Genomic DNA, 13,063 nt, shown 5'->3' on the forward strand with positions numbered 1-13,063 from the left:
AGGTTTCAAAGCACTTTGTCTCATTTAAAATTTTCTGAAATGGGCTTCTGAGACACTTGGTAATTTCTCTTCCAGTCATCTTACGTTATATGCTATTTATTATAAAAACAGAGTCTATTCTACAACTTAATGCAGCTTATATAATGGGAAATAATTATTCAAATATTTTTCCTTTTCTTTGACTTGTATTGTGATTTCCTTCCATTTTAAGATCTCTGGCAAAAGTGAAGACTAGGTTGAGAAAAACTACCTGTGATTTCATTCAAATCAAATGAGAAATGCAGAATGCCACCCATGAGAATTAGGCATCTCTCCTTTGGTCTTCTGAGGCTGCAGTGAAGGAAAGATTCTTGGCCAAATTGAGGTCCCTGTAACTTGATATTTCAATACCTCCCACCAAAGAATCCTATCAGTGTTTATAAATTTTAGAAAAATCTCTCCGTTCTTTAGCCCCTTTTCAGTGATGTATTTTCTCATTCACTTAGCCATGTATTAGGTGGTTTAGCATTCACTCATAACCTGTTTAATGTGGTTTGAAAAAGGAATCGTTATTAATATATCACATCTCAAAAGTAATTGAGATGGATACAATTCATGATGTAATTCATTGACCTGAACTTGTTACCTGTGCTGAGAAAATCATAATGTGGACTTTGCCAAACAAACTAAAATATCTTGACCAGGATTCAATTGAGTATTCAAAGAATCAAAGGCGAAGAATCAAAGCAAACTAACAAAAATCTCCTCTAATGAGAATGCTGTTTAAAAATACATAGTTTAGCTTTGAAGAGAGAGAGAGGAAAAAAAAAACAAAAAGCTAGCTGAGCAACAAGACTCTTAACACTTTTCAAGCAGAGACACATTTTAATTGTTGGATCGTTTATGAATTTTAGAAGGGAAATTGGTGATTTATGTGCCATTTCTAGAAAAGGGAAAAGAGAGGCAATTGGGATTCTATATGCTGTGCTTCTGTTATGGCTCAGAAGATGGAACTGCAAAAGGCCCATTCTTCCCTTTAGGGACTGTATTTCATTTGCCAAAATGAATGTAGGATATCAAGTCATTCATAATATTTAGTAATATTCTCCCAGGTCAGTAGAAAACCATTGTGTACCAGACATTAGCAGAGTAGAGCATGCTGATAAGATCAGAGGTGCTGGGAATAGTTTAGCTTTGTCAAATGACAGTCCCTGGCCATGAAGGTTATTCAGTGGGGCTCTCTGTTCAATTATCAAAAGAAGTACTAGATATCTGGTTTATTTGTCTGTATAGATACCCTCTTTCATATCCTGGCCGAAGCTATTTAAATTAAAATCCTACAAATGCCATATTCCTGGAAGAAATCTAAAATGTCTATTTACCTGCCAGGGTAGAGAAATAGGGATGGTGTTATGATAGTATGTGTGTACATTTCTGGCATAAATATTTACTCATCTCTGCTTGTCAACAACTGAGTAATTTTTTTGTCCTCCCACTTGGAGTCAGATGATGTCCAGTGAACATCACCTCCCGTGGAGGCTGCTAGTATTTATCTTCCAATATTAAAACAAAGCTCTTGATTCAGGCAATAGCAAGCCAAGAAATTTCTGAGCATTATTTCTCCTTTTCTAGAGTCTTCCATAAGGATAATTACCTTAAAGATTATAAATCATTGTGCTATTTTTTTCTACACAAGTCACAAGAATTTTCTTGGCCAGAGGTGAAAAAAAATAAAGTACATATTTAAAATAAAAATAAAAATATTTATATCTTTCAAAAATTCTATTGTTCTTTTAACTTTTAAGCATGTTTATGAAATATTTTTACAATTATTTTTAAAATTATTTTTTTAAAATGTTTACAAAAATGGAACCCTTTATAGAGAGTCTATAAGATGCCCAAAAAGTTCTTATTTCAACTATAAGTCCTTTCTTACATAGACAATTAAATTTTTAAGTTCTGTGAGGGTACACACCATTGTAACTTCAGTAACCACCAAACAGTAAGTGGTTAATAATCATTTGTTGAATGAATGAATAGAAAGATAGAGTATTGACAAAATGAAAGTCTTGTTAGTAATATAAAAACAATAATGGAATAATAATACAATTATATAACTTTACAATTGAACGTTATTTTGATTTAGTCTGTGGAATTTTTAATAATTATTTTCATCAAAAAAGTCATTCTGTGAAATTATTATGCTTAGTATTAACAATATATTTAATTATTCCTCCATGTTTGGCCTTTCCTTGCTTTATTAAACATGTTTTTACATTCATTTCTTATGAGAGGACTTTAAAATGGCAAGGACAACTGACTCTGAAAATAGCATACCATGCTGAAAAACAGTAATGGCAAACACACAGAAGCAAACTAGACTGTTTACTTGGCAATTTTAAAAGCTTGTCACATGTATGATCATTATTTCATTGTAAATTATATGGTGAAAATTTAGAAAATTAGTTTTATTTATTTTTGTTTTTCAGAAGCCTTTTATGTCTTCAGGAAACAGAAATCAAACTGTTGTTGAAACTTAGAAAATAATTTAGAACAGTGCTTAGACTTTTATATTTCTTTTTAAACCAATGTAGAACAACAAATTAATATTTATAATCTGCTATGTACCAGTACCATGCTAAACACTTCACAGTATATAAAGAGAGTATATGGCATAATAACTGCGTTCAAGTGACATATTTTTTATAGGGGAAAAATGTAACTAACAATCATGAACAAGTACTAAATTACTCCAAACAGAAGGAATTAAGTCTTAGCTAGGGAGAAAAGAAAGCTGCCTAGCAAAGATGTCATAAGGTGGTTGAAACTGATCTTGTCTCTTATGGATATGATTCAGAAAAATGAAAAGAAGGTGTGGGCATGTCTAGCCTGTGAGTTAACAGGAACCTGATAGCAGGAAAGGAATGCACATGGCATGAATGAAATCAGAATACTGGCTCAAGGAGAACTGGTGGTGCTTTATTAGAAGAGCATATGAGATGCTAGAACTCTTTTTAGGGCAATGTACAAGCTATTGTTAGCAGAGGTGTGAATGGAAGAAAGGATTTCTTTTAGAAGCCACATCAAACCTGAACATTGTTCACTTGTCAGGGGAATAATTCGAAATATTAGTTTGTTCTTTCCTCCTGTGCTCATTCCATGATGGATCTTGAGATATGGGGTTGTCATTTGCTTAGGGCAAGTTATCTGATGGGGCTGGAGAGCAAAGACTCCAAATTCTTGGCTCCTAAATTCAAAAGCATTGATGTGGGTGTAACATACAATTGCAAAAATATCTGAAAGGAAAAGCAACTTGGTAAAGTACATCTACAAGTATATAACTGTCTCCAGATCGGAAAACCATATGAGCTATTCAGGAAAAGGGAGCAAATTTGGAAGAGAATCAAGAACCTGTAGACTTTTGTCTTCCTTTGTGCTCTGCCCCTGTCCCTCCCTGTAATTCACTCCACATCTGAAGGCCGGGAAGGATACAATGGAATTGTCATTTAAATTTTGGTTTCTGATAACAAAAGGGACTGGTGGACAAGTCCCCGGCACCATCATGATGGAAGAGAATACATCACTGGTCCAGTGTGAACTCCAGACTGGAGTTCGCCACCAACCCAATGTCCCTTATCAGAACAGAATTTGCTGATAATAGAGAGGGGTAAGAGACAGTGTTAAGGACACAGTGAGAGCCTCTGTGCATCCCTGAACCCTGAATCTCAAGATGTGGGGAGAATAAGTAGGATATGGTAAGAAACACCAAAAGAAGCCTAGAGATTGGGCCAAGGAAAATGCAATATGACAACCAGAGACCATGGCAACATCACAAACTTCTAAATAGATAAATTCTGAGCAGAGGCTGATGACCAAGCTCTGATTACCATTTTGACAGGTGGTAAATTGTGAGATATACCTGAAATTTGAAGTAGACTAGTTAAAGCTTAAAGGACATCTTCATAGGATCAAACACATTGAAACTAGGAATCAAATGGTTTCCATAGGTTTTGAGCAAGGTTTTGAGCAAGGTTCCTCCAACTTAGACTCAAATCTAGGGAGAAAAGAGGTGAGAAAAGCCAAAGATGAAGTTTTATCCAGAATGTGCCTGGGTTATAAACTAGGATGGCTGAGAAATTACCATATTTTCACAGTTTACCTAGAATAAATTATGCTTATGTTTATGTACATGAAAAAAATGAAGACTTAAAGTCAGAAAATGTATTTTGATTATAGAAAATAGTGTTATATTTTTGAATTCCAGTTCATGTCCTTGCAATTCAACCTGCTAAATTTATCTTTAGGGTCCTTCCACATTAAAGTTTTTCAATTGCTGGTGACTTCATTCTCCATTTTGGCCTTCTCTGCCCACCCTTGCTTCAGGGGATCAGGGTTCAGAATTATCTAACCCAAACTATCAATAGTGCTACTATTGAGAAACCCTACTGTATATAAATTTTCTTCACTTCTTAAGCATTTCTACCTGTGAGTGGAAAGACCAGAAATGGTCTTCTGGATTCAGCCAAAGATCTGAGTCTGAATGGAACCCTGAAACTTCCAAGGCTCATCAAGCTATAACTCTTGCTCTTAACTCACGGAATATTCACAAATTATCATGAACATTTCGACCTTTTCCTTTTATCTGTACTGTGGGATACCTCTGCCCAAATCACTATTCTGTTTAGATGTTGCCTTCCATCAGCAGCAGCAGCATGATATAAACAAAGGCTGCCATTAATTGAATTGAATTGAATGTCATACTCTTGGTATACATTTTCTCATTTAATCTGCACAACAACCCTCTGAAGTAGGTTTTACTATGCTGTAACCAAGGATCAGAGTTAATAATTATTTTCCTAAAGCTCACATCACTGGTAAGGAGCAAAGCCATAATATGATGATAAAAACTTTTCTAATAACTATTCTATACTCCATTACTCTCTGCCTACCCTTTCTTTCATCATTGTTTTCTAGGAACTAACATAGTCATGCACCATGTTCTCTCTATTGGCTAAACGGGTTGTTTAACATTGGTCTAACCCCTACAACATGACTCCAATTTTGAATCAGGACTATCTAGAAATGTCTTTGTTTTTGCAGACTCACCAGATTGGAGATGAATATACTCTTGAATATCAGCACAAACCAAAACTAAATCCCAGTTTACACATTCCTTTGACAATTTTCTGGGCTGGAATCCAGTCAAGAACCTCTTTCTGTCTATTTAGTCACCATGTCTCTTTTGTCTCCTTTCTCTATCATGACCTGACTCTCTTGAAAAGTATTGGCTAGTTTTTTTGTAGAATATCTCTCACTTTGGATTTGTCTGATGTTTCCTCATTATTAAATTCAATTGTACTTTTGGCAAAAAATACAAAAGACATGATATTGCGCCCTTGGTCTAGAGATGAAGCCAAGAATATGACTGGAAAATCTTTTGTTAAGACCTCAAAAGATCAAAGATAATGCCTCAGAGAACTATTCGGTCACACAAAAGCCCCTTTTGAGATTAAAAGTGTGCCACTGCCACCTTGGGTTGAAAGGACAGAGACAGTATAAAAGTACAAAGAGGAAATTGGATCCTCCAAAATGTCAGAAAGCAGCCTGGGAAAACTACTCAATGGCAAACATGTGACATCTTTCATGTAAAGAGAAAGATGACTCATCAGGCAGGACTAAGAGCCCTGTTGTAGATTGAATTGTGTCCCCAAAATTTATATGAAGCCCTAACCCTCAGTGTGGATATAGGGCCTTTAAGGAGGTAATTCAGATTAAATGAGGACATAAAAGTAGAGCCCTAATTGGTTAGGACTGGCATGTTTCTAAGAAGAGGAAGTCACACGAGATCTCTTTCTCATGGTACACGCACAGAGGAAAGGCCATGTGAGGACTCAAGGAGAAGGAGGCAATCTGCGAATGAGGAAGAGAGGTTTCACCGTACACCAACACTGCTGGCCCCTTAATATTGGATTTCTGGCTTCCAGAAATGTGAGAAAATACAATTCTGTTATTTATCCACCCAGTCTGTGATATTGGTATGGCAGCCCAAGCCAACTAATACAAGCCCAGAGGACTGAGCCAGACGAATGATTGCTGGGCCAAATCAAGGCATTTTCAACATTTTTTCATTTAGATTTCATAATTGCAATGAACCAAAGCCTCATTTCTGGCTCCTATTTCCCCGCTTCTTTGACTGGGAATAATGATTAGCCTATGTCTCTTCTCCTATTGTATGTTGAGTGTGTTAAGAGCAAATAAACTGGATCTTTAGTTTCACAGGTCTGTATGTGAGAGAAACTGCACATAAAGAGCTGTAATTGAGTAACTACACCTGAAAAGACTTATCTATACCTGGACCTGATTTAGATGACAAGATTCGGGACTTTGAGCTGATGCTGTAATGGAATGAGATTTTGGGGACCTTGGAATGAGGTAAATGTATTTCGAATGTGAGGAATGTTAACTCTTGGACTTAAAGTGCATACCATAGTAAGCAGCCTCCCTTATAGCCTCCACTGATCCCCACTTTCCGGTATTCTCACCTTTCTGTAATCTTCTCCTTGTGGGCTGGACTTAATTGACATGCTTCTAATGATTTGAAGGTATAGCAGAAGCAATGGCATGTCATCAGAAATAGGCTGCAAAAAGGCTGTGGCTTCTTAAGTTTTCTCTCTCAGTCACTCTCTAAAGAAAACCACTGCCATGTTGTAGAGCTACCCAATGCCGAGAACCATCTGAGCAAGGAACTGACATCTCTGGCCAACAGTCAGTGAGGATCTGAGGCCTGCAAAGAGCTACATAAATGAGTTTAGAAGCAAATATTTAACCTAGTCAAGCCTTGAGATGATTTAAGCCCCAGTCGACAACTTGATTGCAGACCTGTGAGAAACCTTGATCCAGAGACACCCACCTAAGCCGTGCCCAGATTCCTGATTTGCAGGACTTTGAGATAATAAATATTTGTGGTTTTTTTAGCCACTAAGTTTTGTTATAATTTATTGTGCACTGAAAAATAACTAATACATTTGTTACCACTGCATCTCTCCTTCTTGAAATATCTCTAGTGTGCCTTTAAGTTTGTCTTTCATCCAATATTTGCATTTACCTTCCAATTCTTAGTCTATTAATCTCTTAGATCAGCTTATGCTAATTTTATATAGTATAACTAATAAGTAATATATATTATACCTTATATGTTATAGTATATATTAGCTAGTTATAATAAATTATATATAAGTAGAAAAGATTTTCTACCTATAAAGCAGAGTAAAATAGTGCAGAAAAGGGGCCTGAGAGACAGCAAGTGAAGAGGGCTGAGGAGAGATTGAGAATTCAGTATAGCCAGAGCTAGAAGTCAGAAGTCATCAGAAAAATGTAAGTGACATCTCTCATCAACCAGCCCCCAAAGAAATCAATACAGCTGCTGGAAAATATGCTAGGTTTCCAACAATATATGAGGAAAGGAGTCAATGAACTTTTTACTTAAATATTAAAGGAAGGTGACTCTAGAAATCTAGAGTACATGTGGTTTCTCCAACAGGCCGATGTCTTAGTTACACACCCAGACACAGACACTTGCATACAAATATGCCTTCTGTTGATGAAATCAGAAGCAATACTACTACTACCGATGCCTTTTAACACATACATAAGTTCACAGCGGGTTTTGTGAAAGAAGAGAGAATCAACTTTACCATCTGGTTCTACTATGCCAGTGAACTCCCAGATATGATGGTGCCCAAACAGAGGAGGGTTCTTAAAGATATAATAATAAACAAGAATATCATATTCAATTGGCATAAGAAAAGATAGTGTTTCAGTCCTAGTCTGTGGATTGCAGTAACTTTAAGTTAAATATGAAGTAACATTTTTACTGGTTGTAAAACTCCTGTGGTAAACCAAATCCAATTTACTATGTCTCAAAATTAAAACCCAGAGTTTTTGTTTCCTTTGTTTTACACAATCAAGGCAGCAGAGGACATTGTGAATTTTATATAAGAATTTTTTATCCCAGCCTTAGAAATGTGCTTTTTTTTTTTTTTCAATAACAGCACCCATGATTCACAACTCTACTTCAACCCATAAAACTAAGAATTTTCATCTCAGTCACCTAACTCACTGTACTGGAGGAATATTTTATTTTTCTTGGATTTTATTGTCAAACACAAAGGAATAATATTACAGGGCAATTTTCTCTCTGTTGCCCATAACAATGATAAACCAAAAATGTGTACAAGTAAGAGTAAAATATGGTGTCAATCAAAAAACGATCAATTTTGCCATATGAAGAATTATTTTTTTTTAATAAAAATATCTTCCTAGTGTAAGTATTAACCTGTCCTTGATTTCTGAAAGGAGGATGGTTTTACTGAATATAGTCAAGGGTAACCAATATCTTATTTTTCTCTCATATTCTCATTTTATGAGTTAGTCATTTCTTAGTTTAAAATTACAAATTGTCATGTCCCAGCAGCCCATCATGTTCCTGAGTTTATCAAAAACATTTTAACATTGGAGTAAGGAAAGCAAAACGTTATTTAGAAGTAAGTCTGTGTACATATCTATATACACACTTACATTCAGCCACAAGCACGTATGTATGCCTGAATATGCGTGCATGGGTAGGTGTATGGAATGAGAGAGAGAGAAGGGAAGACGGAGAAGGAAAGGGAGAGAGAGGAAGGAAGAATAGAAACCAGCACGCCATGCTCATTCTCCTCTCTGAGCTTCTGTTTATCTACGTCTTGCTCTCTTGACAGTGTGTCCTTCTGTCTCCTCTCCTTATCCAGCTTCTTCTTATCATTTAAGATCTTTTGCAAGTCTTTCCCAGCCCACACTGGCCCTCTGTATTCTTCCTCTTCTTCATGTCTTTTTAATATACACCACATAACTGAACATTTAACTACACACTTTTATTGTTCTCTGAATGGTCTATTTGTCAGTTTTGTCTCCCCAACTAGATTATAGATGCCTTGAAGGCAAGGACTCTGTATTATCATTATGCATTATCACATCCTCCCTTGCTATGCTATATTGTGGATGCTAAATAAATGAGCATAACCATAACGAAATAACAAATTTCTAATGAGCTTGTAATTTTGATTGATAAATTATAATTGATTCTTAAATTGAGGCCTAAACTTTTTAGACTGTTTCTATGCATTTCAGACATCTATGTCCTCAATTCGAAATATAATATAGCTTAGTGGTTAAAGTCACGCTATTTTTGAATCTCAGCTCTCCAATTTACGAATTGTGTAATCTTGAGCAAGTAACATAAATGTCCTCTGCCTAGACTTACTCTGTTAAACAGGGATAATGATAGCAGCTAACTCACAGAATCCTGGAATAATTAAAAGAATTCACGATCAGCATGTAGAATGCCTGGTATAAAGAACCCTGCAAATGCTGACTATTCTGCTATGGTTGAATGAAAATCGTAGCTTGGTAACCTCACAAAACTTGGCTATAATTGGTTTCAAAAAAAAAAACAAAACAAAACAACAATGTTATTAGTCTCATGTTCTAGAAGACAATCTAAGAAGCTATGGGGAGGTGAGGTCTAAATTAAATCATGGGAGGTTATACCAAACACAAGGCAAGAATGATCAAGCTCAGCCTGTGTCAAAGCTTAAAATGTAATGTCTTTCCCCAGGTCTACATGTTTTTTAGATCCCTGACCTAAGGTTTAGTACGGCAAAGTTGATCTCAGGAGCAACGCTAATATAATAGCTTGGCGTTTTGGAGTTAATATGACCAATAGCCTAAGAAAGTATGTGATTAAACTAATAAAAGTGGTGTTTATTTTGGGGAAGGGATAAAAAGGTTATATGTACATGTATATGTATATGTATGAAATAAATTCATTAAATTTATGACTCTGCTATTTGGTATATCCCATATGCATCTGTTGCTCTCTTGAGAACCTCATTCAGAGGAAAGGTGTCTTAGATAAGTTGTAAATGGGTCCCTTGGCTTATCATTATCTAATAATATCCTATCACAGCATAATGTATTTCATAAGACCTTTGTGAAAACTAACAATAATGTTTGTAAAGTTCTTAGCGTAGTATTCAGTACATAGAAGAGGAAGAAAATAATATGTGTTATACCTTTTATTATTTTAGTTATTACACTCAGGAAAAAGAAGCTCAGAAAAAGTTACTCTAAAGTCAGTTAATGGCAGAATGAAATTCAAAACACGCATTTCTTATTATAACTTCCTTACCTCCATTTTCCTCTGTTTTATGTGCCTTTTGAATCCTGGGTAGACTCCAGATCAATGGCCCCTCACTCTGGCACTGCCAAACCTGGTTTTCCTTCCTTTCCTCTCACTGTGGCCCCTTCTCATTCACCAGATTACTTTCCTTCTTGTATCCTCGAAATGGAAAGTTTCTAAAGGCTCTCTCTTTTCCCTGCACTTAGTAACCCATTCCAACTGTCACTACCTTAGAACGAGTTCCTAAGTCTATATCTCCATTCTGACATCTGTCTTGTGTGCTGTTTTTTTGGTTTGTTTGTTTGTTTGTTTGTTTTTAAATGCCTATAGCACCTGGTCTTCCTAGGTGGTCTTCCATCCAAGTACTACCCAGGCCAGACCCTGCTTAGCTTCCGAGATCAAACAAGATCAGGCACGTTCAGGGGGGCATGGCCATATACTTGCATGCTGTTTTTTAACCCTGTCTTTACAATTGCTTGCTACATATTTCCCAACAGCTGTTTTGCTGGCACCTTTAAATCAAAATGATGGAATCATTACTGGCTCGGTCTCTCTCTCTACTCTCTCCAACCACATGCATCTTCTAACATTTCCAGTTTTAATAAAGGAACTATTCTTCCTTTAGACTCAAACCCTCAAATGCTCTCCCCTCTCCTTCCAGGTCCAATCATATATGATTTGTTGTCATTCTGGAGCTACACTAAACAATAAGGTAGCTGCTAGCAACATGTAACTATCTAACATTTAAAATGTGGTTGGTCTGACTTGAGATAAGCTGTAAGTGCAAAATGCACACCAGGCTTTGAACACTTACTACAGTTAACAAGAGTGCAAAATATCTCATTAACACTTTTTACATCAATTACATGTTACAATGACAGTATTTTGGATATATTCAGTTAAATAAAATATATTATTAAAATTATTTTTTTATATTTCTTTTTATTTTATTTTAATGTGGCCCCCAGCAAAGTTAAATTACATATATGGATTGCTTTATACTATATATTTATATATTGTATATTATATTTATATATTCTTTATTTATATATTGTTATATTATCTTTATATATTAGACAGCATTGTTCTAGATCATTTTAGTCTCCCTTCTCAACATTTCTTGAATTTCTTCCATTCCAGCCTTACTATTATCATCTAGTTCAAGCTTCTTCCAGTGCATACCAGCTGGTCTTTGCGTATACATTTTCCCTCCTCCAATGTCCTCATCCATGCTGCACTCTTTCTCCAAATCAATCTTCCTAATGAAAGGTTCAAATCAAACCATTCCCTACTCAGAAAAAAAAAAAAGCAATTACTTCTCTTTGTCCATTAAATAAAGTTCAAACTGTTATAGCCCCCAGCTCACTGCTTCTTTACATATTAGCTGTGATGCCTTGAGATAATAAGGTAATACAGAGCAAGATGATGCTCTATTTAGCTGGAAGAGTCATCTTTTTTTATTTTTCTTTCTTGAAAGGGAAGGAGTCACATGGCAAGTCTATAGGGACTGGTCCATGACTTTTACTTGACCTGCTCAGAGGAAGTTATCCTTTGAAATATTTTACAAGCTGAAGGGATATATCTTCTTTCATAAGTTCACCAAGCTATCAACCTGCTGACAAAAACTAGCAACTTTTATAAAAACAGGGTAGAAGGAGGGATTCCTGATGCCACTGAAGAACAGTTTTGGCTCCTCTTTTGAGATGCCAAGATTGGTAATAGTGTGCTGTAAAGATCTCAAATGCCTACATTTTACCTGCCAGTGGTAAAAAATAAAATAAAAAACAAAAAACAAAGAAATATCTTAGAAGAGCAAGAAATAACCAAACTTTTCTGAAGCAATTAATTGGAACAACTGGAAGTACAAAGGGAAGAGTGACAAGACCTCATGCAATTATCTAGCCATTCAGTGCTATTTTCTGAATGCCAAATGATCACTAGAGCAGATTCAAAAATTTTTGCTCTTCCAAACTAAAATCTAATACCATTTTATTTTATTATTATTATTTTTTAACACTTACAGCACTTAGTATTCCTACGTGGTCTTCCATCCAAGTACTAACTAAGCCTGACCCTGCTTAGCTTCTGAGATAAGACGAGATCGGGCACGTTCAGGGTGGCATGGTCGTAGACAACTAATACTATTTTAATATTAAATCTGATTATTATTAACGTGTTCACAGTAATCACTTCAGTTTGATTTTCAAGACCAAAATCTACTACCGTTTCTTGTAACATGACCCCCAACATACCATCTTACCCTGATTACTGCTCATTTCAGATCATTGATACTAATTCCAGGCCTTTTCAAGGCCATAGAATGGTAGAGCTTGGAGAGAAGTTGGAGATCATCTAACCTAACTCCTCATTTAGTAAATGAAGGCCCTGAGGTCCTGGAGCTCATGAAGCGAATTTCTGGCAGTGGCCAGAACCCAGATCTGCCACTTCTAAATCTTCTGTCTTCTTCTTCGTCTTTCTTCTTATTTTGCATATTAAAGTTTCACCTGTTTTTCAAGATAGATAAATGGCACATCTTTGATTATGATCAACAAGCAGAGACCTACCTTTTTGGCACACATTAGGTACGTAACTTGCTGGGTGTTTGTGATCTTTAGCTCCCTTTTTGAATTTTAAACATGTTGATGCCAGTGATGCTACCTGATACAGTGTGCAGCCAGTAAAATGCCTTCCACATGGAAACCCTTCGTGCATTTTTGTCAGATTCATGACTGAACAACAACAACAACAACAAAAACAACTTAGCAACTTTGGGCTTTGACTATTATTAAATCTGTAATATGAGACAATGGTTACATAAAAATGTAAAAAAGTGTAGGTCATAATGCAATGCATTTTGGTCTCCTT

At 35.8% G+C, this 13,063-nt stretch overlaps 2 pseudogenes; both read right to left on the reverse strand.

The window, feature by feature from the left end:
• Positions 1-10,519: 10,519 nt before the first annotated feature.
• Positions 10,520-10,638, reverse strand: LOC118607309 (annotated as a pseudogene).
• A 1,574-nt stretch (positions 10,639-12,212) lies between these two features.
• On the reverse strand, positions 12,213-12,331 carry LOC118606957 (annotated as a pseudogene).
• Between the last annotated feature and the right edge of the window lie 732 nt (positions 12,332-13,063).

This window comes from Rousettus aegyptiacus, unplaced genomic scaffold, assembly GCF_014176215.1.
Source record: "Rousettus aegyptiacus isolate mRouAeg1 unplaced genomic scaffold, mRouAeg1.p scaffold_m13_p_8, whole genome shotgun sequence".
Classification (NCBI taxonomy): domain Eukaryota; kingdom Metazoa; phylum Chordata; class Mammalia; order Chiroptera; family Pteropodidae; genus Rousettus; species Rousettus aegyptiacus.